The sequence below is a fragment of the Phyllobates terribilis genome, unplaced genomic scaffold (genome assembly GCF_046119375.1).
Source record: "Phyllobates terribilis strain yellow unplaced genomic scaffold, ASM4611937v1 Scaffold_5__5_contigs__length_657084704, whole genome shotgun sequence".
NCBI lineage: Eukaryota > Metazoa > Chordata > Amphibia > Anura > Dendrobatidae > Phyllobates > Phyllobates terribilis.
The window spans coordinates 652,082,070-652,103,345 of NW_027362765.1; the positions used below are offsets into that span (position 1 = coordinate 652,082,070).

At 45.6% G+C, this 21,276-nt stretch overlaps 15 non-coding genes and 1 pseudogene across 15 annotated transcripts; all 16 read right to left on the reverse strand.

Annotated features, from left to right (window-relative positions):
- Positions 1–731: 731 nt before the first annotated feature.
- On the reverse strand, positions 732–922 carry LOC141274594 (U2 spliceosomal RNA). Its single transcript, XR_012322865.1, has one exon. It is a non-coding gene; the product is annotated as a U2 spliceosomal RNA (small nuclear RNA).
- A 1,114-nt stretch (positions 923–2,036) lies between these two features.
- Positions 2,037–2,227, reverse strand: LOC141274595 (U2 spliceosomal RNA). Its single transcript, XR_012322866.1, has one exon. It is a non-coding gene; the product is annotated as a U2 spliceosomal RNA (small nuclear RNA).
- Positions 2,228–3,342: 1,115 nt separating this feature from the next.
- On the reverse strand, positions 3,343–3,525 carry LOC141150205 (U2 spliceosomal RNA). The gene has a single exon (XR_012246470.1). It is a non-coding gene; the product is annotated as a U2 spliceosomal RNA (small nuclear RNA).
- A 524-nt stretch (positions 3,526–4,049) lies between these two features.
- On the reverse strand, positions 4,050–4,165 carry LOC141151104 (U2 spliceosomal RNA; annotated as a pseudogene).
- Positions 4,166–5,280: 1,115 nt separating this feature from the next.
- Positions 5,281–5,471, reverse strand: LOC141149720 (U2 spliceosomal RNA). Its single transcript, XR_012246008.1, has one exon. It is a non-coding gene; the product is annotated as a U2 spliceosomal RNA (small nuclear RNA).
- Positions 5,472–6,586: 1,115 nt separating this feature from the next.
- Positions 6,587–6,777, reverse strand: LOC141274597 (U2 spliceosomal RNA). Its single transcript, XR_012322868.1, has one exon. It is a non-coding gene; the product is annotated as a U2 spliceosomal RNA (small nuclear RNA).
- A 1,112-nt stretch (positions 6,778–7,889) lies between these two features.
- LOC141274598 (U2 spliceosomal RNA) lies at positions 7,890–8,080 on the reverse strand. Its single transcript, XR_012322869.1, has one exon. It is a non-coding gene; the product is annotated as a U2 spliceosomal RNA (small nuclear RNA).
- Positions 8,081–9,195: 1,115 nt separating this feature from the next.
- Positions 9,196–9,386, reverse strand: LOC141274599 (U2 spliceosomal RNA). The gene has a single exon (XR_012322870.1). It is a non-coding gene; the product is annotated as a U2 spliceosomal RNA (small nuclear RNA).
- Positions 9,387–10,501: 1,115 nt separating this feature from the next.
- LOC141274600 (U2 spliceosomal RNA) lies at positions 10,502–10,692 on the reverse strand. The gene has a single exon (XR_012322871.1). It is a non-coding gene; the product is annotated as a U2 spliceosomal RNA (small nuclear RNA).
- Positions 10,693–11,807: 1,115 nt separating this feature from the next.
- Positions 11,808–11,998, reverse strand: LOC141274601 (U2 spliceosomal RNA). The gene has a single exon (XR_012322872.1). It is a non-coding gene; the product is annotated as a U2 spliceosomal RNA (small nuclear RNA).
- A 1,115-nt stretch (positions 11,999–13,113) lies between these two features.
- Positions 13,114–13,304, reverse strand: LOC141274602 (U2 spliceosomal RNA). Its single transcript, XR_012322873.1, has one exon. It is a non-coding gene; the product is annotated as a U2 spliceosomal RNA (small nuclear RNA).
- Positions 13,305–14,416: 1,112 nt separating this feature from the next.
- Positions 14,417–14,607, reverse strand: LOC141274603 (U2 spliceosomal RNA). The gene has a single exon (XR_012322874.1). It is a non-coding gene; the product is annotated as a U2 spliceosomal RNA (small nuclear RNA).
- Positions 14,608–15,722: 1,115 nt separating this feature from the next.
- Positions 15,723–15,913, reverse strand: LOC141274604 (U2 spliceosomal RNA). Its single transcript, XR_012322875.1, has one exon. It is a non-coding gene; the product is annotated as a U2 spliceosomal RNA (small nuclear RNA).
- Positions 15,914–17,028: 1,115 nt separating this feature from the next.
- LOC141149969 (U2 spliceosomal RNA) lies at positions 17,029–17,219 on the reverse strand. The gene has a single exon (XR_012246244.1). It is a non-coding gene; the product is annotated as a U2 spliceosomal RNA (small nuclear RNA).
- A 1,121-nt stretch (positions 17,220–18,340) lies between these two features.
- LOC141274605 (U2 spliceosomal RNA) lies at positions 18,341–18,531 on the reverse strand. The gene has a single exon (XR_012322876.1). It is a non-coding gene; the product is annotated as a U2 spliceosomal RNA (small nuclear RNA).
- A 1,115-nt stretch (positions 18,532–19,646) lies between these two features.
- LOC141150408 (U2 spliceosomal RNA) lies at positions 19,647–19,846 on the reverse strand. Its single transcript, XR_012246618.1, has one exon. It is a non-coding gene; the product is annotated as a U2 spliceosomal RNA (small nuclear RNA).
- Between the last annotated feature and the right edge of the window lie 1,430 nt (positions 19,847–21,276).

The following is a 21,276-nucleotide window of genomic DNA, read 5'->3' on the forward strand; positions in this document are numbered from 1 at the left end:
GTATATAAAGGCTCAGAGCCTATTATGACACGCGCAGCCAGCGTTCCATTGCCACATTCCATCTACTGCAGGCAGGATACCTGGCTGGCTGAATGTCGCTGAGAAGCTCACAGAGACCGCCATAAGCAACAGTTTAACAGAATGCCACAGACTAATCAACCAAACTTTTTGGGTTGGGTTCTCTTTTATAGTCTGCAGGCATTAAATGAAAGAAGTCAGTGTTCCAGCAGAAGGAGACAACGTTTCAGAAAAGGCATTGTAGCAAACCAAAAAAGAAATTTTAAGCGCAGCAGAGTAACCAGCGCACATACCTGTTAGCTCAGGTGAGTTTAAAAGGCTGCTGTTGATAACAAGGGCATTTCCTAAATAGATGGTGTGTGTGCAACAATATACTGAAAGGTCAATTATATTGTGCAGCTTATCTCACCACCTGTAGTTATTTAGGTGAAAGCTCCAAAATGCTTGCCTAATATGTCTGTTTATCCAAAAGGAAGTAAAAAGGGAGAGCTAGAAAGATAGCATTGCATCACATTACATGGCAATGCAATGCACAGTTGCTGAAGTTGAACCAAAATGAGCTTGTAATCTGGCTTCTGCAACTTTGAACATGAAAAATCCAATGAGGAGAAGAAAAGCAAAGCCAAAGAGTCCATCCCAAAATCCGACAAACAAGCAAAATGAACAAAAAACATTGAATTCAATTCTTTCTGATTTTAGAAACTGCATTAAAGAAGGGGTGCACCGGTCCTGGAGATACTGCAATACCAGGTCAATGCGTGGAGTGGACAGAGCAAGCTCTTTTTCCATCTCCCTGTTCTAAAAATCCATTTAATATATGGTCCCCAGATAGGGGACGTATCAGATATTAAACTGATAAGAACAGATACTACACTTGATCTTAGCCAAAAGGCCGAGAAGCGATAACCAGAATTGGTTTCAAACTACGGAGCCACCCAAGGATCCTGAAAAGTCCATTTGTGGAGATGAGCTCCTGGACTCCCGTTAAGAAGACATGTTGTCAACCTCTAGATCCCTTACATGCCTGCACTTTTCGGCTTGCTGCTGCTGCAATCCACGCGTTTTAGATCTGCATAACTCCACCTCTTTAAACACAGCACCTTCACCCCCTGCTGTTCCCACCCGCCTCAACACCGTTGGAAGGGAGGAGAACCAATTAAGGCGGGGGGTGGGGTGGAACGAGCAGCTGTCTACCCTTAGCAGGAGGGCTCCTGATTACATACCTCTCCTGCTGCTGCTGCTGCTGGCTGTCCAGCAGCAGACTGAAGGTGGCTGCTGCTGTGCACAGGTATATAAAGGCTCAGAGCCTATTATGACACGCGCAGCCAGCGTTCCATTGCCACATTCCATCTACTGCAGGCAGGATACCTGGCTGGCTGAATGTCGCTGAGAAGCTCACAGAGACCGCCATAAGCAACAGTTTAACAGAATGCCACAGACTAATCAACCAAACTTTTTGGGTTGGGTTCTCTTTTATAGTCTGCAGGCATTAAATGAAAGAAGTCAGTGTTCCAGCAGAAGGAGACAACGTTTCAGAAAAGGCATTGTAGCAAACCAAAAAAGAAATTTTAAGCGCAGCAGAGTAACCAGCGCACATACCTGTTAGCTCAGGTGAGTTTAAAAGGCTGCTGTTGATAACAAGGGCATTTGCTAAATAGATGGTGTGTGTGCAACAATATACTGAAAGGTCAATTATATTGTGCAGCTTATCTCACCACCTGTAGTTATTTAGGTGAAAGCTCCAAAATGCTTGCCTAATATGTCTGTTTATCCAAAAGGAAGTAAAAAGGGAGAGCTAGAAAGATAGCATTGCATCACATTACATGGCAATGCAATGCACAGTTGCTGAAGTTGAACCAAAATGAGCTTGTAATCTGGCTTTTGCAACTTTGAACATGAAAAATCCAATGAGGAGAAGAAAAGCAAAGCCAAAGAGTCCATCCCAAAATCCGACAAACAAGCAAAATGAACAAAAACATTGAATTCAATTCTTTCTGATTTTAGAAACTGCATTAAAGAAGGGGTGCACCGGTCCTGGAGATACTGCAATACCAGGTCAATGCGTGGAGTGGACAGAGCAAGCTCTTTTTCCATCTCCCTGTTCTAAAAATCCATTTAATATATGGTCCCCAGATAGGGGACGTATCAGATATTAAACTGATAAGAACAGATACTACACTTGATCTTAGCCAAAAGGCCGAGAAGCGATAACCAGAATTGGTTTCAAACTACGGAGCCACCCAAGGATCCTGAAAAGTCCATTTGTGGAGATGAGCTCCTGGACTCCCGTTAAGAAGACATGTTGTCAACCTCTAGATCCCTTACATGCCTGCACTTTTCGGCTTGCTGCTGCTGCAATCCACGCGTTTTAGATCTGCATAACTCCACCTCTTTAAACACAGCACCTTCACCCCCTGCTGTTCCCACCCGCCTCAACACCGTTGGAAGGGAGGAGAACCAATTAAGGCGGGGGGTGGGGTGGAACGAGCAGCTGTCTACCCTTAGCAGGAGGGCTCCTGATTACATACCTCTCCTGCTGCTGCTGCTGCTGGCTGTCCAGCAGCAGACTGAAGGTGGCTGCTGCTGTGCACAGGTATATAAAGGCTCAGAGCCTATTATGACACGCGCAGCCAGCGTTCCATTGCCACATTCCATCTACTGCAGGCAGGATACCTGGCTGGCTGAATGTCGCTGAGAAGCTCACAGAGACCGCCATAAGCAACAGTTTAACAGAATGCCACAGACTAATCAACCAAACTTTTTGGGTTGGGTTCTCTTTTATAGTCTGCAGGCATTAAATGAAAGAAGTCAGTGTTCCAGCAGAAGGAGACAACGTTTCAGAAAAGGCATTGTAGCAAACCAAAAAAGAAATTTTAAGCGCAGCAGAGTAACCAGCGCACATACCTGTTAGCTCAGGTGAGTTTAAAAGGCTGCTGTTGATAACAAGGGCATTTGCTAAATAGATGGTGTGTGTGCAACAATATACTGAAAGGTCAATTATATTGTGCAGCTTATCTCACCACCTGTAGTTATTTAGGTGAAAGCTCCAAAATGCTTGCCTAATATGTCTGTTTATCCAAAAGGAAGTAAAAAGGGAGAGCTAGAAAGATAGCATTGCATCACATTACATGGCAATGCAATGCACAGTTGCTGAAGTTGAACCAAAATGAGCTTGTAATCTGGCTTCTGCAACTTTGAACATGAAAAATCCAATGAGGAGAAGAAAAGCAAAGCCAAAGAGTCCATCCCAAAATCCGACAAACAAGCAAAATGAACAAAAAACATTGAATTCAATTCTTTCTGATTTTAGAAACTGCATTAAAGAAGGGGTGCACCGGTCCTGGAGATACTGCAATACCAGGTCAATGCGTGGAGTGGACAGAGCAAGCTCTTTTTCCATCTCCCTGTTCTAAAAATCCATTTAATATATGGTCCCCAGATAGGGGACGTATCAGATATTAAACTGATAAGAACAGATTTTTTTGATTGAAGCTGCATCCAAGGCACTGAAAAATGTGACCGAAGTCACACCAAAACAGCGCACGAGGCGAGGATTCATGTGCACCCTTCCCGGAGGAGAGGGTCCCCAATAAACCATCCCCATCCCTCCGAGCCAGAAGGCCACAGCGAGGGTCAGGGATCTCCGATGCTCTCCCTAGCCGAAGCCGGAGAAGAGCCGTTTTTGTGCTCCCAGCTTCCATCTAGGCTGCCACCCTAGTGGAGCTGGAGCCTGTGTTGGTTTCTCAGCCCAAAGCTGACCGGACCTCCGACCGGGTTTATAAAAATTCCCCTTCCTAGCCCGGAGGCCAGGAATAGGGGGGGTTGCTCAGAAAGTATGATTGGCAAAGGTGCGGCGTGCTACGAAGCCAAGTCTTTCTGGGGTTCCCAGTCCCAGTAAGCTTGGACTCCCACCAGGGCGCCTACTCCTGGGGCACATTGCTCCAAAGCCCTCACACTTACCCAGCCTAGTGACTTCGATCCTGGAGGGCCATGTTTTCCATCAGATAACTCTATGAGCCACCTGGCGTACTAACAAGTGCACCAAACCAGTGTGTAATATGCATCAATTTACTAGGGCAGCCCAAGGACAAAACTGCCTTTTCAAAAGATACTACACTTGATCTTAGCCAAAAGGCCGAGAAGCGATAACCAGAATTGGTTTCAAACTACGGAGCCACCCAAGGATCCTGAAAAGTCCATTTGTGGAGATGAGCTCCTGGACTCCCGTTAAGAAGACATGTTGTCAACCTCTAGATCCCTTACATGCCTGCACTTTTCGGCTTGCTGCTGCTGCAATCCACGCGTTTTAGATCTGCATAACTCCACCTCTTTAAACACAGCACCTTCACCCCCTGCTGTTCCCACCCGCCTCAACACCGTTGGAAGGGAGGAGAACCAATTAAGGCGGGGGGTGGGGTGGAACGAGCAGCTGTCTACCCTTAGCAGGAGGGCTCCTGATTACATACCTCTCCTGCTGCTGCTGCTGCTGGCTGTCCAGCAGCAGACTGAAGGTGGCTGCTGCTGTGCACAGGTATATAAAGGCTCAGAGCCTATTATGACACGCGCAGCCAGCGTTCCATTGCCACATTCCATCTACTGCAGGCAGGATACCTAGCTGGCTGAATGTCGCTGAGAAGCTCACAGAGACCGCCATAAGCAACAGTTTAACAGAATGCCACAGACTAATCAACCAAACTTTTTGGGTTGGGTTCTCTTTTATAGTCTGCAGGCATTAAATGAAAGAAGTCAGTGTTCCAGCAGAAGGAGACAACGTTTCAGAAAAGGCATTGTAGCAAACCAAAAAAGAAATTTTAAGCGCAGCAGAGTAACCAGCGCACATACCTGTTAGCTCAGGTGAGTTTAAAAGGCTGCTGTTGATAACAAGGGCATTTGCTAAATAGATGGTGTGTGTGCAACAATATACTGAAAGGTCAATTATATTGTGCAGCTTATCTCACCACCTGTAGTTATTTAGGTGAAAGCTCCAAAATGCTTGCCTAATATGTCTGTTTATCCAAAAGGAAGTAAAAAGGGAGAGCTAGAAAGATAGCATTGCATCACATTACATGGCAATGCAATGCACAGTTGCTGAAGTTGAACCAAAATGAGCTTGTAATCTGGCTTCTGCAACTTTGAACATGAAAAATCCAATGAGGAGAAGAAAAGCAAAGCCAAAGAGTCCATCCCAAAATCCGACAAACAAGCAAAATGAACAAAAAACATTGAATTCAATTCTTTCTGATTTTAGAAACTGCATTAAAGAAGGGGTGCACCGGTCCTGGAGATACTGCAATACCAGGTCAATGTGTGGAGTGGACAGAGCAAGCTCTTTTTCCATCTCCCTGTTCTAAAAATCCATTTAATATATGGTCCCCAGATAGGGGACGTATCAGATATTAAACTGATAAGAACAGATACTACACTTGATCTTAGCCAAAAGGCCGAGAAGCGATAACCAGAATTGGTTTCAAACTACGGAGCCACCCAAGGATCCTGAAAAGTCCATTTGTGGAGATGAGCTCCTGGACTCCCGTTAAGAAGACATGTTGTCAACCTCTAGATCCCTTACATGCCTGCACTTTTCGGCTTGCTGCTGCTGCAATCCACGCGTTTTAGATCTGCATAACTCCACCTCTTTAAACACAGCACCTTCACCCCCTGCTGTTCCCACCCGCCTCAACACCGTTGGAAGGGAGGAGAACCAATTAAGGCGGGGGGTGGGGTGGAACGAGCAGCTGTCTACCCTTAGCAGGAGGGCTCCTGATTACATACCTCTCCTGCTGCTGCTGCTGCTGGCTGTCCAGCAGCAGACTGAAGGTGGCTGCTGCTGTGCACAGGTATATAAAGGCTCAGAGCCTATTATGACACGCGCAGCCAGCGTTCCATTGCCACATTCCATCTACTGCAGGCAGGATACCTGGCTGGCTGAATGTCGCTGAGAAGCTCACAGAGACCGCCATAAGCAACAGTTTAACAGAATGCCACAGACTAATCAACCAAACTTTTTGGGTTGGGTTCTCTTTTATAGTCTGCAGGCATTAAATGAAAGAAGTCAGTGTTCCAGCAGAAGGAGACAACGTTTCAGAAAAGGCATTGTAGCAAACCAAAAAAGAAATTTTAAGTGCAGCAGAGTAACCAGCGCACATACCTGTTAGCTCAGGTGAGTTTAAAAGGCTGCTGTTGATAACAAGGGCATTTGCTAAATAGATGGTGTGTGTGCAACAATATACTGAAAGGTCAATTATATTGTGCAGCTTATCTCACCACCTGTAGTTATTTAGGTGAAAGCTCCAAAATGCTTGCCTAATATGTCTGTTTATCCAAAAGGAAGTAAAAAGGGAGAGCTAGAAAGATAGCATTGCATCACATTACATGGCAATGCAATGCACAGTTGCTGAAGTTGAACCAAAATGAGCTTGTAATCTGGCTTCTGCAACTTTGAACATGAAAAATCCAATGAGGAGAAGAAAAGCAAAGCCAAAGAGTCCATCCCAAAATCCGACAAACAAGCAAAATGAACAAAAAACATTGAATTCAATTCTTTCTGATTTTAGAAACTGCATTAAAGAAGGGGTGCACCGGTCCTGGAGATACTGCAATACCAGGTCAATGCGTGGAGTGGACAGAGCAAGCTCTTTTTCCATCTCCCTGTTCTAAAAATCCATTTAATATATGGTCCCCAGATAGGGGACGTATCAGATATTAAACTGATAAGAACAGATACTACACTTGATCTTAGCCAAAAGGCCGAGAAGCGATAACCAGAATTGGTTTCAAACTACGGAGCCACCCAAGGATCCTGAAAAGTCCATTTGTGGAGATGAGCTCCTGGACTCCCGTTAAGAAGACATGTTGTCAACCTCTAGATCCCTTACATGCCTGCACTTTTCGGCTTGCTGCTGCTGCAATCCACGCGTTTTAGATCTGCATAACTCCACCTCTTTAAACACAGCACCTTCACCCCCTGCTGTTCCCACCCGCCTCAACACCGTTGGAAGGGAGGAGAACCAATTAAGGCGGGGGGTGGGGTGGAACGAGCAGCTGTCTACCCTTAGCAGGAGGGCTCCTGATTACATACCTCTCCTGCTGCTGCTGCTGGCTGTCCAGCAGCAGACTGAAGGTGGCTGCTGCTGTGCACAGGTATATAAAGGCTCAGAGCCTATTATGACACGCGCAGCCAGCATTCCATTGCCACATTCCATCTACTGCAGGCAGGATACCTGGCTGGCTGAATGTCGCTGAGAAGCTCAAAGAGACCGCCATAAGCAACAGTTTAACAGAATGCCACAGACTAATCAACCAAACTTTTTGGGTTGGGTTCTCTTTTATAGTCTGCAGGCATTAAATGAAAGAAGTCAGTGTTCCAGCAGAAGGAGACAACGTTTCAGAAAAGGCATTGTAGCAAACCAAAAAAGAAATTTTAAGCGCAGCAGAGTAACCAGCGCACATACCTGTTAGCTCAGGTGAGTTTAAAAGGCTGCTGTTGATAACAAGGGCATTTGCTAAATAGATGGTGTGTGTGCAACAATATACTGAAAGGTCAATTATATTGTGCAGCTTATCTCACCACCTGTAGTTATTTAGGTGAAAGCTCCAAAATGCTTGCCTAATATGTCTGTTTATCCAAAAGGAAGTAAAAAGGGAGAGCTAGAAAGATAGCATTGCATCACATTACATGGCAATGCAATGCACAGTTGCTGAAGTTGAACCAAAATGAGCTTGTAATCTGGCTTCTGCAACTTTGAACATGAAAAATCCAATGAGGAGAAGAAAAGCAAAGCCAAAGAGTCCATCCCAAAATCCGACAAACAAGCAAAATGAACAAAAAACATTGAATTCAATTCTTTCTGATTTTAGAAACTGCATTAAAGAAGGGGTGCACCGGTCCTGGAGATACTGCAATACCAGGTCAATGCGTGGAGTGGACAGAGCAAGCTCTTTTTCCATCTCCCTGTTCTAAAAATCCATTTAATATATGGTCCCCAGATAGGGGACGTATCAGATATTAAACTGATAAGAACAGATACTACACTTGATCTTAGCCAAAAGGCCGAGAAGCGATAACCAGAATTGGTTTCAAACTACGGAGCCACCCAAGGATCCTGAAAAGTCCATTTGTGGAGATGAGCTCCTGGACTCCCGTTAAGAAGACATGTTGTCAACCTCTAGATCCCTTACATGCCTGCACTTTTCGGCTTGCTGCTGCTGCAATCCACGCGTTTTAGATCTGCATAACTCCACCTCTTTAAACACAGCACCTTCACCCCCTGCTGTTCCCACCCGCCTCAACACTGTTGGAAGGGAGGAGAACCAATTAAGGCGGGGGGTGGGGTGGAACGAGCAGCTGTCTACCCTTAGCAGGAGGGCTCCTGATTACATACCTCTCCTGCTGCTGCTGCTGCTGGCTGTCCAGCAGTAGACTGAAGGTGGCTGCTGCTGTGCACAGGTATATAAAGGCTCAGAGCCTATTATGACACGCGCAGCCAGCGTTCCATTGCCACATTCCATCTACTGCAGGCAGGATACCTGGCTGGCTGAATGTCGCTGAGAAGCTCACAGAGACCGCCATAAGCAACAGTTTAACAGAATGCCACAGACTAATCAACCAAACTTTTTGGGTTGGGTTCTCTTTTATAGTCTGCAGGCATTAAATGAAAGAAGTCAGTGTTCCAGCAGAAGGAGACAACGTTTCAGAAAAGGCATTGTAGCAAACCAAAAAAGAAATTTTAAGCGCAGCAGAGTAACCAGCGCACATACCTGTTAGCTCAGGTGAGTTTAAAAGGCTGCTGTTGATAACAAGGGCATTTGCTAAATAGATGGTGTGTGTGCAACAATATACTGAAAGGTCAATTATATTGTGCAGCTTATCTCACCACCTGTAGTTATTTAGGTGAAAGCTCCAAAATGCTTGCCTAATATGTCTGTTTATCCAAAAGGAAGTAAAAAGGGAGAGCTAGAAAGATAGCATTGCATCACATTACATGGCAATGCAATGCACAGTTGCTGAAGTTGAACCAAAATGAGCTTGTAATCTGGCTTCTGCAACTTTGAACATGAAAAATCCAATGAGGAGAAGAAAAGCAAAGCCAAAGAGTCCATCCGAAAATCCGACAAACAAGCAAAATGAACAAAAAACATTGAATTCAATTCTTTCTGATTTTAGAAACTGCATTAAAGAAGGGGTGCACCGGTCCTGGAGATACTGCAATACCAGGTCAATGCGTGGAGTGGACAGAGCAAGCTCTTTTTCCATCTCCCTGTTCTAAAAATCCATTTAATATATGGTCCCCAGATAGGGGACGTATCAGATATTAAACTGATAAGAACAGATACTACACTTGATCTTAGCCAAAAGGCCGAGAAGCGATAACCAGAATTGGTTTCAAACTACGGAGCCACCCAAGGATCCTGAAAAGTCCATTTGTGGAGATGAGCTCCTGGACTCCCGTTAAGAAGACATGTTGTCAACCTCTAGATCCCTTACATGCCTGCACTTTTCGGCTTGCTGCTGCTGCAATCCACGCGTTTTAGATCTGCATAACTCCACCTCTTTAAACACAGCACCTTCACCCCCTGCTGTTCCCACCCGCCTCAACACCGTTGGAAGGGAGGAGAACCAATTAAGGCGGGGGGTGGGGTGGAACGAGCAGCTGTCTACCCTTAGCAGGAGGGCTCCTGATTACATACCTCTCCTGCTGCTGCTGCTGCTGGCTGTCCAGCAGCAGACTGAAGGTGGCTGCTGCTGTGCACAGGTATATAAAGGCTCAGAGCATATTATGACACGCGCAGCCAGCGTTCCATTGCCACATTCCATCTACTGCAGGCAGGATACCTGGCTGGCTGAATGTCGCTGAGAAGCTCACAGAGACCGCCATAAGCAACAGTTTAACAGAATGCCACAGACTAATCAACCAAACTTTTTGGGTTGGGTTCTCTTTTATAGTCTGCAGGCATTAAATGAAAGAAGTCAGTGTTCCAGCAGAAGGAGACAACGTTTCAGAAAAGGCATTGTAGCAAACCAAAAAAGAAATTTTAAGCGCAGCAGAGTAACCAGCGCACATACCTGTTAGCTCAGGTGAGTTTAAAAGGCTGCTGTTGATAACAAGGGCATTTGCTAAATAGATGGTGTGTGTGCAACAATATACTGAAAGGTCAATTATATTGTGCAGCTTATCTCACCACCTGTAGTTATTTAGGTGAAAGCTCCAAAATGCTTGCCTAATATGTCTGTTTATCCAAAAGGAAGTAAAAAGGGAGAGCTAGAAAGATAGCATTGCATCACATTACATGGCAATGCAATGCACAGTTGCTGAAGTTGAACCAAAATGAGCTTGTAATCTGGCTTCTGCAACTTTGAACATGAAAAATCCAATGAGGAGAAGAAAAGCAAAGCCAAAGAGTCCATCCCAAAATCCGACAAACAAGCAAAATGAACAAAAAACATTGAATTCAATTCTTTCTGATTTTAGAAACTGCATTAAAGAAGGGGTGCACCGGTCCTGGAGATACTGCAATACCAGGTCAATGCGTGGAGTGGACAGAGCAAGCTCTTTTTCCATCTCCCTGTTCTAAAAATCCATTTAATATATGGTCCCCAGATAGGGGACGTATCAGATATTAAACTGATAAGAACAGATACTACACTTGATCTTAGCCAAAAGGCCGAGAAGCGATAACCAGAATTGGTTTCAAACTACGGAGCCACCCAAAGATCCTGAAAAGTCCATTTGTGGAGATGAGCTCCTGGACTCCCGTTAAGAAGACATGTTGTCAACCTCTAGATCCCTTACATGCCTGCACTTTTCGGCTTGCTGCTGCTGCAATCCACGCGTTTTAGATCTGCATAACTCCACCTCTTTAAACACAGCACCTTCACCCCCTGCTGTTCCCACCCGCCTCAACACCGTTGGAAGGGAGGAGAACCAATTAAGGCGGGGGGTGGGGTGGAACGAGCAGCTGTCTACCCTTAGCAGGAGGGCTCCTGATTACATACCTCTCCTGCTGCTGCTGCTGCTGGCTGTCCAGCAGCAGACTGAAGGTGGCTGCTGCTGTGCACAGGTATATAAAGGCTCAGAGCCTATTATGACACGCGCAGCCAGCGTTCCATTGCCACATTCCATCTACTGCAGGCAGGATACCTGGCTGGCTGAATGTCGCTGAGAAGCTCACAGAGACCGCCATAAGCAACAGTTTAACAGAATGCCACAGACTAATCAACCAAACTTTTTGGGTTGGGTTCTCTTTTATAGTCTGCAGGCATTAAATGAAAGAAGTCAGTGTTCCAGCAGAAGGAGACAACGTTTCAGAAAAGGCATTGTAGCAAACCAAAAAAGAAATTTTAAGCGCAGCAGAGTAACCAGCGCACATACCTGTTAGCTCAGGTGAGTTTAAAAGGCTGCTGTTGATAACAAGGGCATTTGCTAAATAGATGGTGTGTGTGCAACAATATACTGAAAGGTCAATTATATTGTGCAGCTTATCTCACCACCTGTAGTTATTTAGGTGAAAGCTCCAAAATGCTTGCCTAATATGTCTGTTTATCCAAAAGGAAGTAAAAAGGGAGAGCTAGAAAGATAGCATTGCATCACATTACATGGCAATGCAATGCACAGTTGCTGAAGTTGAACCAAAATGAGCTTGTAATCTGGCTTCTGCAACTTTGAACATGAAAAATCCAATGAGGAGAAGAAAAGCAAAGCCAAAGAGTCCATCCCAAAATCCGACAAACAAGCAAAATGAACAAAAAACATTGAATTCAATTCTTTCTGATTTTAGAAACTGCATTAAAGAAGGGGTGCACCGGTCCTGGAGATACTGCAATACCAGGTCAATGCGTGGAGTGGACAGAGCAAGCTCTTTTTCCATCTCCCTGTTCTAAAAATCCATTTAATATATGGTCCCCAGATAGGGGACGTATCAGATATTAAACTGATAAGAACAGATACTACACTTGATCTTAGCCAAAAGGCCGAGAAGCGATAACCAGAATTGGTTTCAAACTACGGAGCCACCCAAGGATCCTGAAAAGTCCATTTGTGGAGATGAGCTCCTGGACTCCCGTTAAGAAGACATGTTGTCAACCTCTAGATCCCTTACATGCCTGCACTTTTCGGCTTGCTGCTGCTGCAATCCACGCGTTTTAGATCTGCATAACTCCACCTCTTTAAACACAGCACCTTCACCCCCTGCTGTTCCCACCCGCCTCAACACCGTTGGAAGGGAGGAGAACCAATTAAGGCGGGGGGTGGGGTGGAACGAGCAGCTGTCTACCCTTAGCAGGAGGGCTCCTGATTACATACCTCTCCTGCTGCTGCTGCTGCTGGCTGTCCAGCAGCAGACTGAAGGTGGCTGCTGCTGTGCACAGGTATATAAAGGCTCAGAGCCTATTATGACACGCGCAGCCAGCGTTCCATTGCCACATTCCATCTACTGCAGGCAGGATACCTGGCTGGCTGAATGTCGCTGAGAAGCTCACAGAGACCGCCATAAGCAACAGTTTAACAGAATGCCACAGACTAATCAACCAAACTTTTTGGGTTGGGTTCTCTTTTATAGTCTGCAGGCATTAAATGAAAGAAGTCAGTGTTCCAGCAGAAGGAGACAACGTTTCAGAAAAGGCATTGTAGCAAACCAAAAAAGAAATTTTAAGCGCAGCAGAGTAACCAGCGCACATACCTGTTAGCTCAGGTGAGTTTAAAAGGCTGCTGTTGATAACAAGGGCATTTGCTAAATAGATGGTGTGTGTGCAACAATATACTGAAAGGTCAATTATATTGTGCAGCTTATCTCACCACCTGTAGTTATTTAGGTGAAAGCTCCAAAATGCTTGCCTAATATGTCTGTTTATCCAAAAGGAAGTAAAAAGGGAGAGCTAGAAAGATAGCATTGCATCACATTACATGGCAATGCAATGCACAGTTGCTGAAGTTGAACCAAAATGAGCTTGTAATCTGGCTTCTGCAACTTTGAACATGAAAAATCCAATGAGGAGAAGAAAAGCAAAGCCAAAGAGTCCATCCCAAAATCCGACAAACAAGCAAAATGAACAAAAAACATTGAATTCAATTCTTTCTGATTTTAGAAACTGCATTAAAGAAGGGGTGCACCGGTCCTGGAGATACTGCAATACCAGGTCAATGCGTGGAGTGGACAGAGCAAGCTCTTTTTCCATCTCCCTGTTCTAAAAATCCATTTAATATATGGTCCCCAGATAGGGGACGTATCAGATATTAAACTGATAAGAACAGATACTACACTTGATCTTAGCCAAAAGGCCGAGAAGCGATAACCAGAATTGGTTTCAAACTACGGAGCCACCCAAGGATCCTGAAAAGTCCATTTGTGGAGATGAGCTCCTGGACTCCCGTTAAGAAGACATGTTGTCAACCTCTAGATCCCTTACATGCCTGCACTTTTCGGCTTGCTGCTGCTGCAATCCACGCGTTTTAGATCTGCATAACTCCACCTCTTTAAACACAGCACCTTCACCCCCTGCTGTTCCCACCCGCCTCAACACCGTTGGAAGGGAGGAGAACCAATTAAGGCGGGGGGTGGGGTGGAACGAGCAGCTGTCTACCCTTAGCAGGAGGGCTCCTGATTACATACCTCTCCTGCTGCTGCTGCTGCTGGCTGTCCAGCAGCAGACTGAAGGTGGCTGCTGCTGTGCACAGGTATATAAAGGCTCAGAGCCTATTATGACACGCGCAGCCAGCGTTCCATTGCCACATTCCATCTACTGCAGGCAGGATACCTGGCTGGCTGAATGTTGCTGAGAAGCTCACAGAGACCGCCATAAGCAACAGTTTAACAGAATGCCACAGACTAATCAACCAAACTTTTTGGGTTGGGTTCTCTTTTATAGTCTGCAGGCATTAAATGAAAGAAGTCAGTGTTCCAGCAGAAGGAGACGTTTCAGAAAAGGCATTGTAGCAAACCAAAAAAGAAATTTTAAGCGCAGCAGAGTAACCAGCGCACATACCTGTTAGCTCAGGTGAGTTTAAAAGGCTGCTGTTGATAACAAGGGCATTTGCTAAATAGATGGTGTGTGTGCAACAATATACTGAAAGGTCAATTATATTGTGCAGCTTATCTCACCACCTGTAGTTATTTAGGTGAAAGCTCCAAAATGCTTGCCTAATATGTCTGTTTATCCAAAAGGAAGTAAAAAGGGAGAGCTAGAAAGATAGCATTGCATCACATTACATGGCAATGCAATGCACAGTTGCTGAAGTTGAACCAAAATGAGCTTGTAATCTGGCTTCTGCAACTTTGAACATGAAAAATCCAATGAGGAGAAGAAAAGCAAAGCCAAAGAGTCCATCCCAAAATCCGACAAACAAGCAAAATGAACAAAAAACATTGAATTCAATTCTTTCTGATTTTAGAAACTGCATTAAAGAAGGGGTGCACCGGTCCTGGAGATACTGCAATACCAGGTCAATGCGTGGAGTGGACAGAGCAAGCTCTTTTTCCATCTCCCTGTTCTAAAAATCCATTTAATATATGGTCCCCAGATAGGGGACGTATCAGATATTAAACTGATAAGAACAGATACTACACTTGATCTTAGCCAAAAGGCCGAGAAGCGATAACCAGAATTGGTTTCAAACTACGGAGCCACCCAAGGATCCTGAAAAGTCCATTTGTGGAGATGAGCTCCTGGACTCCCGTTAAGAAGACATGTTGTCAACCTCTAGATCCCTTACATGCCTGCACTTTTCGGCTTGCTGCTGCTGCAATCCACGCGTTTTAGATCTGCATAACTCCACCTCTTTAAACACAGCACCTTCACCCCCTGCTGTTCCCACCCGCCTCAACACCGTTGGAAGGGAGGAGAACCAATTAAGGCGGGGGGTGGGGTGGAACGAGCAGCTGTCTACCCTTAGCAGGAGGGCTCCTGATTACATACCTCTCCTGCTGCTGCTGCTGCTGGCTGTCCAGCAGCAGACTGAAGGTGGCTGCTGCTGTGCACAGGTATATAAAGGCTCAGAGCCTATTATGACACGCGCAGCCAGCGTTCCATTGCCACATTCCATCTACTGCAGGCAGGATACCTGGCTGGCTGAATGTCGCTGAGAAGCTCACAGAGACCGCCATAAGCAACAGTTTAACAGAATGCCACAGACTAATCAACCAAACTTTTTGGGTTGGGTTCTCTTTTATAGTCTGCAGGCATTAAATGAAAGAAGTCAGTGTTCCAGCAGAAGGAGACAACGTTTCAGAAAAGGCATTGTAGCAAACCAAAAAAGAAATTTTAAGCGCAGCAGAGTAACCAGCGCACATACCTGTTAGCTCAGGTGAGTTTAAAAGGCTGCTGTTGATAACAAGGGCATTTGCTAAATAGATGGTGTGTGTGCAACAATATACTGAAAGGTCAATTATATTGTGCAGCTTATCTCACCACCTGTAGTTATTTAGGTGAAAGCTCCAAAATGCTTGCCTAATATGTCTGTTTATCCAAAAGGAAGTAAAAAGGGAGAGCTAGAAAGATAGCATTGCATCACATTACATGGCAATGCAATGCACAGTTGCTGAAGTTGAACCAAAATGAGCTTGTAATCTGGCTTCTGCAACTTTGAACATGAAAAATCCAATGAGGAGAAGAAAAGCAAAGCCAAAGAGTCCATCCCAAAATCCGACAAACAAGCAAAATGAACAAAAAACATTGAATTCAATTCTTTCTGATTTTAGAAACTGCATTAAAGAAGGGGTGCACCGGTCCTGGAGATACTGCAATACCAGGTCAATGCGTGGAGTGGACAGAGCAAGCTCTTTTTCCATCTCCCTGTTCTAAAAATCCATTTAATATATGGTCCCCAGATAGGGGACGTATCAGATATTAAACTGATAAGAACAGATACTACACTTGATCTTAGCCAAAAGGCCGAGAAGCGATAACCAGAATTGGTTTCAAACTACGGAGCCACCCAAGGATCCTGAAAAGTCCATTTGTGGAGATGAGCTCCTGGACTCCCGTTAAGAAGACATGTTGTCAACCTCTAGATCCCTTACATGCCTGCACTTTTCGGCTTGCTGCTGCTGCAATCCACGCGTTTTAGATCTGCATAACTCCACCTCTTTAAACACAGCACCTTCACCCCCTGCTGTTCCCACCCGCCTCAACACCGTTGGAAGGGAGGAGAACCAATTAAGGCGGGGGGTGGGGTGGAACGAGCAGCTGTCTACCCTTAGCAGGAGGGCTCCTGATTACATACCTCTCCTGCTGCTGCTGCTGCTGGCTGTCCAGCAGCAGACTGAAGGTGGCTGCTGCTGTGCACAGGTATATAAAGGCTCAGAGCCTATTATGACACGCGCAGCCAGCGTTCCATTGCCACATTCCATCTACTGCAGGCAGGATACCTGGCTGGCTGAATGTCGCTGAGAAGCTCACAGAGACCGCCATAAGCAACAGTTTAACAGAATGCCACAGACTAATCAACCAAACTTTTTGGGTTGGGTTCTCTTTTATAGTCTGCAGGCATTAAATGAAAGAAGTCAGTGTTCCAGCAGAAGGAGACAACATTTCAGAAAAGGCATTGTAGCAAACCAAAAAAGAAATTTTAAGCGCAGCAGAGTAACCAGCGCACATACCTGTTAGCTCAGGTGAGTTTAAAAGGCTGCTGTTGATAACAAGGGCATTTGCTAAATAGATGGTGTGTGTGCAACAATATACTGAAAGGTCAATTATATTGTGCAGCTTATCTCACCACCTGTAGTTATTTAGGTGAAAGCTCCAAAATGCTTGCCTAATATGTCTGTTTATCCAAAAGGAAGTAAAAAGGGAGAGCTAGAAAGATAGCATTGCATCACATTACATGGCAATGCAATGCACAGTTGCTGAAGTTGAACCAAAATGAGCTTGTAATCTGGCTTCTGCAACTTTGAACATGAAAAATCCAATGAGGAGAAGAAAAGCAAAGCCAAAGAGTCCATCCCAAAATCCGACAAACAAGCAAAATGAACAAAAAACATTGAATTCAATTCTTTCTGATTTTAGAAACTGCATTAAAGAAGGGGTGCACCGGTCCTGGAGATACTGCAATACCAGGTCAATGCGTGGAGTGGACAGAGCAAGCTCTTTTTCCATCTCCCTGTTCTAAAAATCCATTTAATATATGGTCCCCAGATAGGGGACGTATCAGATATTAAACTGAGAAGAACAGATACTACACTTGATCTTAGCCAAAAGGCCGAGAAGCGATAACCAGAATTGGTTTCAAACTACGGAGCCACCCAAGGATCCTGAAAAGTCCATTTGTGGAGATGAGCTCCTGGACTCCCGTTAAGAAGACATGTTGTCAACCTCTAGATCCCTTACATGCCTGCACTTTTCGGCTTGCTGCTGCTGCAATCCACGCGTTTTAGATCTGCATAACTCCACCTCTTTAAACACAGCACCTTCACCCCCTGCTGTTCCCACCCGCCTCAACACCGTTGGAAGGGAGGAGAACCAATTAAGGCGGGGGGTGGGGTGGAACGAGCAGCTGTCTACCCTTAGCAGGAGGGCTCCTGATTACATACCTCTCCTGCTGCTGCTGCTGCTTCTGCTGGCTGTCCAGCAGCAGACTGAAGGTGGCTGCTGCTGTGCACAGGTATATAAAGGCTCAGAGCCTATTATGACACGCGCAGCCAGCGTTCCATTGCCACATTCCATCTACTGCAGGCAGGATACCTGGCTGGCTGAATGTCGCTGAGAAGCTCACAGAGACCGCCATAAGCAACAGTTTAACAGAATGCCACAGACTAATCAACCAAACTTTTTGGGTTGGGTTCTCTTTTATAGTCTGCAGGCATTAAATGAAAGAAGTCAGTGTTCCAGCAGAAGGAGACAACGTTTCAGAAAAGGCATTGTAGCAAACCAAAAAAGAAATTTTAAGCGCAGCAGAGTAACCAGCGCACATACCTGTTAGCTCAGGTGAGTTTAAAAGGCTGCTGTTGATAACAAGGGCATTTGCTAAATAGATGGTGTGTGTGCAACAATATACTGAAAGGTCAATTATATTGTGCAGCTTATCTCACCACCTGTAGTTATTTAGGTGAAAGCTCCAAAATGCTTGCCTAATATGTCTGTTTATCCAAAAGGAAGTAAAAAGGGAGAGCTAGAAAGATAGCATTGCATCACATTACATGGCAATGCAATGCACAGTTGCTGAAGTTGAACCAAAATGAGCTTGTAATCTGGCTTCTGCAACTTTGAACATGAAAAATCCAATGAGGAGAAGAAAAGCAAAGCCAAAGAGTCCATCCCAAAATCCGACAAACAAGCAAAATGAACAAAAAACATTGAATTCAATTCTTTCTGATTTTAGAAACTGCATTAAAGAAGGGGTGCACCGGTCCTGGAGATACTGCAATACCAGGTCAATGCGTGGAGTGGACAGAGCAAGCTCTTTTTCCATCTCCCTGTTCTAAAAATCCATTTAATATATGGTCCCCAGATAGGGGACGTATCAGATATTAAACTGATAAGAACAGATACTACACTTGATCTTAGCCAAAAGGCCGAGAAGCGATAACCAGAATTGGTTTCAAACTACGGAGCCACCCAAGGATCCTGAAAAGTCCATTTGTGGAGATGAGCTCCTGGACTCCCGTTAAGAAGACATGTTGTCAACCTCTAGATCCCTTACATGCCTGCACTTTTCGGCTTGCTGCTGCTGCAATCCACGCGTTTTAGATCTGCATAACTCCACCTCTTTAAACACAGCACCTTCACCCCCTGCTGTTCCCACCCGCCTCAACACCGTTGGAAGGGAGGAGAACCAATTAAGGCGGGGGGTGGGGTGGAACGAGCAGCTGTCTACCCTTAGCAGGAGGGCTCCTGATTACATACCTCTCCTGCTGCTGCTGCTGCTGGCTGTCCAGCAGCAGACTGAAGGTGGCTGCTGCTGTGCACAGGTATATAAAGGCTCAGAGCCTATTATGACACGCGCAGCCAGCGTTCCATTGCCACATTCCATCTACTGCAGGCAGGATACCTGGCTGGCTGAATGTCGCTGAGAAGCTCACAGAGACCGCCATAAGCAACAGTTTAACAGAATGCCACAGACTAATCAACCAAACTTTTTGGGTTGGGTTCTCTTTTATAGTCTGCAGGCATTAAATGAAAGAAGTCAGTGTTCCAGCAGAGGGAGACAACGTTTCAGAAAAGGCATTGTAGCAAACCAAAAAAGAAATTTTAAGCGCAGCAGAGTAACCAGCGCACATACCTGTTAGCTCAGGTGAGTTTAAAAGGCTGCTGTTGATAACAAGGGCATTTGCTAAATAGATGGTGTGTGTGCAACAATATACTGAAAGGTCAATTATATTGTGCAGCTTATCTCACCACCTGTAGTTATTTAGGTGAAAGCTCCAAAATGCTTGCCTAATATGTCTGTTTATCCAAAAGTAAGTAAAAAGGGAGAGCTAGAAAGATAGCATTGCATCACATTACATGGCAATGCAATGCACAGTTGCTGAAGTTGAACCAAAATGAGCTTGTAATCTGGCTTCTGCAACTTTGAACATGAAAAATCCAATGAGGAGAAGAAAAGCAAAGCCAAAGAGTCCATCCCAAAATCCGACAAACAAGCAAAATGAACAAAAAACATTGAATTCAATTCTTTCTGATTTTAGAAACTGCATTAAAGAAGGGGTGCACCGGTCCTGGAGATACTGCAATACCAGGTCAATGCGTGGAGTGGACAGAGCAAGCTCTTTTTCCATCTCCCTGTTCTAAAAATCCATTTAATATATGGTCCCCAGATAGGGGACGTATCAGATATTAAACTGATAAGAACAGATTTTTTTTTTTTTGATTGAATATATCTTTTATTAGCACAAAAAATAAGTTAACAGACAGTGTACAGTGCCGCAGCCCAGTACTCACAGAATTCTACATCATATTTACATAGCATGAGGATACGACGCACTAACTAGACACATCACACCCCTATGCTACACAAAACACTCAATCTGAAAGAAAAAGCATGTCAATCAATACAGTACGACGAACCGTGATAAGGGATGGGGATTGGGAAAAAGGGGATGGGGAGGGGAAAATCACAGGCCCGAAGCTTTATTGAAAGACAAGACACATAAGGGGAGAGGGGGAGGAGGGGTTTAGTCCTCATCCTCGTCCTCCGGACCGTCCATGATGGAATAGTCTCTGAGCAGGCTGTGGATCAGCCTGCGGCAGTCCTGGATGGACATCCTCTCCCTCCTCAAGATGAGCCGGTTCCTGGCGACCCAAACGGCATCCTTGAAGCAGTTCATAAGGCGCCAAGCCTCCTGGATGGCTCCGACGGTATGAACCCCAGGGAAGAGTCCGTAAAGCACAGAATGGTGCGATAGGCTCGCCCTGGGGACAGAGTTCCTCAGGTCGTCCTCAAGTGCAGTCAATAGGCGCTGTGCAAATCCGCAGTCCCAAAAAGTGTGCAAAGATGTTTCCTCCACGAAGGGGCACCTTGGGCAGTACCGGGTCTTGCACAGGTTCCGGGCATGCATGAATGACCGGACGGGCAGTCCGCCCTGAATCGCCATCCACGACAAGTCCTTGTGCCCGTTGGTCAGCCTGTCAGACGACACATTTGTCCACACAGTCTCCAGCGTGTCCTGGTGAAGTCCTGTGATGTTCTCCACGTCATCCTTGGCTCTGATTAGCTTGTGGATAGTTTTGGGCTTCCACAAGTCGGGCTTGAGTCCCTCCAGTTGATGCTCCCCCACAAATCGAACGACGTCTCCGTAGAACCATGGCGTCGTCCAGTTGTAGGGGAAGGAGCTGTCCCACTTGTCCCAGCCGAGTCGCCTCCAAAGAGGAAGCAGGAAGAAGCGAGACATGGACCTGCCCGCAGAGCCATTCTTGACTTGCAAAGTCCGGCGGACACAATCACACACAAAAGAGGATCGCAGGAGGGTGGGGATATCTGGAACGCCCTTCCCACCCTTGCGAGGCTCCTTGTACATGACGGCCCGCCTGACTCTGTCCATCTTGGATCCCCAGACAAAGTGAAACACTGTCCTGGTAATGGCCCTGCACACAGTGATGTGTGGGGGCCAGGCCTGCGCCGTGTACTGCAAGACGGGCAGGACCTCATTACGCAGGACGAGTGCCTTACCCTCACAAGTGAGGTGTCTGAGGCTCCAGAGTCCGATCCGTTGCTTCACCTTGGCCAAGCGTTCTTGCCAGGACTTGAGGGCCGCTCCTTCCTTCCCGAACCAGACTCCCAGCACCTTGAGGAAATCCGGTTGAATGTTGAAGGGGAAGGGGGCGGAGGAGGC